This window comes from Salvelinus alpinus, chromosome 24 (genome assembly GCF_045679555.1).
Source record: "Salvelinus alpinus chromosome 24, SLU_Salpinus.1, whole genome shotgun sequence".
Lineage (NCBI taxonomy): Eukaryota > Metazoa > Chordata > Actinopteri > Salmoniformes > Salmonidae > Salvelinus > Salvelinus alpinus.
The window spans coordinates 20,338,636-20,344,599 of record NC_092109.1 but is presented as its reverse complement, the minus strand read 5'-3'; positions in this window follow the sequence as shown (position 1 = coordinate 20,344,599).

Genomic DNA, 5,964 nt, shown 5'->3' with positions numbered 1-5,964 from the left:
TCATTGAACAGACAGTGACTTAAAAAAAAAAAGGTTAGTCCTCAGAGTTTTGACTGCTATATAAGTTCTGTTATACTTACAGATATGATTCAAACAGTTTTAGAAACTTCAGAGTGTTTTTTATCCAAATCTACTAATAATATGCATATCTTATATTCTGGGGATGAGTAGAACGAAGTTGAAATTGGGCACGCTATTTTTCCCTAAGTGAAAACTCTGCCCCCTATCCTAGAGAAGTTAACCATACCACGTGGTTAAACTCTTAGACGAATAAGAACAAGTCTTTGATATTGACTACTAGTCTGCAGCTAGGAATTCGGTATCATTGAACGCGAAGAACGACAACCGCCGAAACATCCATTCTATAACGAATGTCACTCTGAACTATCCACATTTACCAAGACAGAGACAGACGAAACTCTCCAACAGAAACTAACTTTTCTCCAGCGATCAAGACGACACACTGAGCGTAAATATATATATATTGATTGCAATTGTTCCCGAATGAGTGAGCGTTCATGTGTAAAGGATTAGCATGCCAATTGTTATAGTTATGAACTCTGTAGTGACTTCTTAGTCGACCCCCAATTTTCCCTTTGTCTAACAAGCCGCCATGCCAGTTCAGCCCACTAGGGCATATTTCTCCCATCATTTCATGTAACCATTTTAAGTTTGTTTGTTTGTTTATGCATTTCTGTGAATTACTTAGTTAGTAATAAATACATGATTTAAGACAATTGATGTATGGATGACTCATAGTGAAGACTGGGTTCGTGCAGATAACCAACAATTTACGACGTTTGGAATGAGACTAACGTGAGGTAAAAATTAATTAATTAATTAATTCGAAGACTAATTGATCAGATAAAATATCTGAAAAGTTATTTTAGGAAATGATAACTTTGTTATCATTGTTATTAACTTCATAGTTAATTAGTTACGTTATTATTTAGTTGATCGCGTAATAACTAATTACAGAGAATCTTTGATAAAACTATAAGTCTTCAATTTAATGACAGCAAAGACACGACATATGTGAGTATACTATTTTCTATACTATTCTACGGTATCTTAGTCCGTTCCGCTCTGACATTGCTCGTCCATATGTATATAGTCCTAATTCATTCCTACTTCGATTTGTGTGTATTGTTGTGTAATTTGTTTGATATTACTTGTTAGAAATTACTGCACTGTTGGAACTAGAAGCACAAGCATTTCTCTACACCCGCAATAACATCTGCTAATCATGTGTATGTGACCAATACAATTTGATTTGATTAGATATTTTATTTTAAGTACTCTTATTGTTACTTTCCATAGATAGGAGAGGAGTTAGAGAAGTCTGGCCTTAATATAACCACACAAAGACCATGGAGTGAAACTTTCAAGATAATGCAATTTATACATACATACTTTTATGCTTGCTGGGACATTTAGGCCTATACTTTTTACACTTCACTTTTCTTTACCTTCCTCTCCTGCTCACGACACACACTCTTTGACATATGCTCTTCGACCATTCCATGGAGGTAAAAGAGATGTGGAGGAAATGGACTAATTCGCCCATTCATGCTTTTGCGTCTCAGAGTGTAGTCCTCAATGCTAAATGCACAGTGCAGAACTGCAGATCATACCCCGTGGAAAGGGAAAGCATTTAACCCTGAATGAGCCACACACACACGTCTGTGAGCTGTAAAGATGTATATCACGTCAGTCGACTAAATCCACCGCCCCAGGATGCTGTCTGCGTCTGGTCTTATTTTAGCCCAGAAACTCCAAAAATAGGCAAACTGTAATGTCAGGTTTTAAAATAGCAGTAATTGCAGCACACGATTGCTGTAGTGTGATGGCGGTATAAGGAAAATAGTCATTATACTAAGACCATATAGTTGAGCAAAGACAAAGCTGCTTGGAATTCCTCACGGACATACCTCTGCAAAAATGTGGTTCTCATAGCCTACGCTCAGACCACGTCAGGAAATAGGAGTCACCGTTGGTTCCAGTTTGGTATAATTCAAGCAGCTCCAGTGTTTTTAGAAAGATGAAGTCAAAAAAGAAAATCAAGGAATAGAACAGAAATACTGAAGGAGACAATTTGGTGACTAAGAAAGGTAGAAACAAATGGTGAAAGAAAAAAAAAGAAAGAAAAATCAAGCCCGAGAAAAACACTAGGTGAACCAGGTGGGAGAAGACCACGAGATAAGAAAAGGAAAGAGAGAATTTGATGAGTTGGGCATGTGGGTTTTGGCACTGCATTTCGTCATTCATCCCTTCCTACAGTCATTCTCATCTCATGTGAGAGCCAGTCCTAGAGCCTAGGGCCCAGAGCCACAGACAAAGAGAGGGGCCTTTATCCACATGGGCCTGGAGTGTTTACGGTGCACACACAGATGGGCTAGCAGAGCACATACAGACCGGTCCAGAGGCATGTGGATCCCACCTACCATTTCCCCAGCACTGGGATGTGAAATAGCCCTGGGCCCGGCAGCATGGGCCAGCTGTGGGCTGCAGCCTGTAGCCATGCTGAAGAGGAAGACCTGGCAGAGACCACAATATGTGGATGCACTCACATCTGGCGAAGTCTGGTCCAGAAGTACTCACAGAACGCATACACCAGGACAAAGATAGATAGATGGATGGACGGATAGACAGATGGACGGACAGTGATATCAAGTGAGTAGTGTGAGGCCAAGCATGAATACTTTAGTGTTCAAATTCAGTTGTCATATAAAAAGTTCAACCCTATAGGTCATATAGAAAGCACAACCCACTATAAAAACAATACAGATCTGTCATTCAGTCACTCCAGTCATACATTTCTTTAGTCAGCTCCATCCCCTGTCTCTCCTAAAGCCGTATGTGACTGTGTCTGTGTCATGGCCACAGAGATATGGGTTTGTAAAAGTCTCTGTCTCTATCTCATTCACAGGAACATTACGAGTCACACAGGGCCAAAGTCCTAGGCTGCCAGCGATTGGACGCCAGTTCGAACAGGAAGCTGGACAGATAAAGAAGTCTCTGTGGTCGCCTTTGGCAGCCGGAGTACATGGGAAACCAGGTCGGGATGGAGAGGGGGCAGGTTTGGCCCCAAACGAATTGCAGGGATGACATGGAACGGAAGCTGGACTGCCTGCCAGGCGCCTATGAGTGTGGGTGTTTGTGAGTGTTTCCCTTTGTAAGTTCCACATACAGTAGAAGGGAAACGGGACAAAAGTACAAAGTTGGAATTGCAATTCATATCAATGGTGGATTTATTAATAAAAAATGAATAGGCTTTTGTGTATAAAACATTAGGGACACATTCGAAATATTGAGTTGCACCCAATGATGTATATATACACTAAATGACTAATAGTCTAATAGAGTAGTCTATAGACTAATAGAGACTAATAGTCTCCCCCACCATTGTAAAAAAACATTTTGGAAGCTATTGAAATGCATGTATTAATGCCTACATTTGTTTCTGCCCCATTTATTCTATTAGACACCTTAATGCATACTTTTCAATTATATTATGTGAGATAAACATATAAATAATACAACAAATATATATATACAAACATTTTCCTTAAAGTATATATATTCTTTCTTACTAATGTTACTGTCCTCACTACAACAACAAAAATTATGAAACATTTAATTGAAATAGTGTAGAATTCCATTCATTCCTGTGGAGGACTGCTGCTACTGGTGAGTGCCAATATGGCTTCAAAGCCTCACAATGGCCAATACATCCAGTAGCATTAGCTATCCCGGGTTTATATACATCATTGGTTGCACTCCCTTTTGAACTCAGAATAGCCTCAATTCGTTGGGACATGGACTCTACAAGGTGTCGAAAGCATTCCACAGGGATGCTAGCCCATGTTGACTCCAATGCTTCCCACAGTTGTGTCAAGTTGACTAGATATCCATTGGGTGGTGAACCATTATTGATAAACTGTTAAGCGTGAAAAACCCAGCAGCGTTGGAGCTCTTGACACAAACGCCTGGCACCTACTACCATACCCCATTCAAAGTTACTTCAATATTTTGTCTTTCCCATTCACTCTCTGACTGGCACACATACACAATCCATGTCTTGATTTTCTCAAAGCTTAAAAAATATTCTTTAACCTGTCTCCTCCCCTTCATCTACACTGTGGATTTAACAGGTAACATTAATAAGGGATCATAGCTTTCACCTGGATTCACCTGGTCAGGCTATGTCATGGAAAGATCAGGTGTTCCTAATGTTTTGTACACTCAGTGTACGAGTATGGATGTTCCTGTTGCAGTGCTCCCAGGTGATATTTATTTATAACAACGTTTGGACCCTCTTCATCAGGCGTCTTCCTTTCTGTTTCCATGAGTTTCCTACAACTCCAGCACCTGCAGAAAGTACCTGGATGTGCTTCAGCTTTTGTACATGTTGCAGTGATCTATTCTATCCAGTAGGGGGAGGGGTGATAAACTACAGTGGCTTGAGTCTGCCTCCACACTCTTCACTCACTGCATTCTATTCTGTGCACTTTACTTCGAGCAATTTTCCTCCAAGCACTGATGCACTCAGTGCTATTGTGCTTTTGAGGGTGGAAAGTATTTAAAATCCCATGATATGCACGACACTATTATTATAGTTCATCCTTCATCACATGCAGAATCATTCAATCTATTCCTGAATGTTGTCGTTATAGTACATATTGAATAATCCAAATGGAGCCTCTGTCCTTGAGAATGAGTAATATTAGCCTCAAAGCATAATGCCTGCCTTTGTTGTTCGCTTGTGTAATCTTGTTTGCCCATCGTCTTAGTTAGGGTTGCAAAGCTACCGGTAATTTACCAAAGTTACCGTAATCTTCAGTAATTATGGTAATTAACAGAAAATCTACAGCAATTTATAGTAACTTTGGTCATTTATACTTGAATAACTTAAAAATATATATATTCATCTATAGAATACTTTTGTATATCTGTGTTTATATTGTACATGAGTTTCTAGCAGGTAGACCATATGGTTCAACAGAAAATAGCCTAATGAATGAAAAAGCATCTAATCAACAATGGCAATTTATTTATTGAGTTTGATGACAAAACATTGACAACAAATGCATATTGACAGTAAAATAAATTAAAGCGTATCATTTTGGGGGGGGTGGGTATTTCATGCTCAAGCCCTCATGTTAAACACCAATGGTATTATATTATATGGCTTATATTTAGGATAATGTTTTACAGATTTGTCATTCTATTTTTTTTTATTTATCACCTTATTTAATTATTTCATATATTTTACATGTGATATGGCCAGAGAGGATCAGAGAAAATTACAGATACTTGTTATAATCTGAAGTACCCAAAAGGACCACTAGATATCTTGTGATAGATGACATAAATCCTTGAAAGATACAAGATTCTGGTAGTTTACTGGTAAACCTTCCAGTAATATACCCTCCCTTTGCAACCCTAGTCTTGGTACAGTATTCCAAGCATTGACATGCTTTGAAATGTCTTGGCAAGCTAGGGTCTTACATGAATTTTTTTATTTTTATGAATTGACCACTGGCCTACAGTTGGCTATTGCATACAAGTATCTCAATGCACTGTATGGTACAGAGTGAAAAACTGCCTGACTAATATGTTTTTGGATACATCCTCTTGATGATTTGGAGTGCTCAGTAAGGTTGTTATATCTATGTGATTCAAAGTGGACTGCATTACTAGACAGTTTTTCCACTGTGATGTTACGTTACCTTGGCAAGAAATGCTTAAAACGGTACACTTAAAAATAATATTTTTGAGAACATCTTATCCCAAAACCCTTCCGGTGGAGAAAAAGAGAACTGATTAATGGAACTGATTAATTCTTGACAACAGTGTTGATTTGCCTCCTCGACCTGAATTAAATATGTCACGAACATGGAACAATTCCCAAAGCCAACACTCTCAACACTGCAGCCAAAACATCTAGAGGCAAAGAGTCCA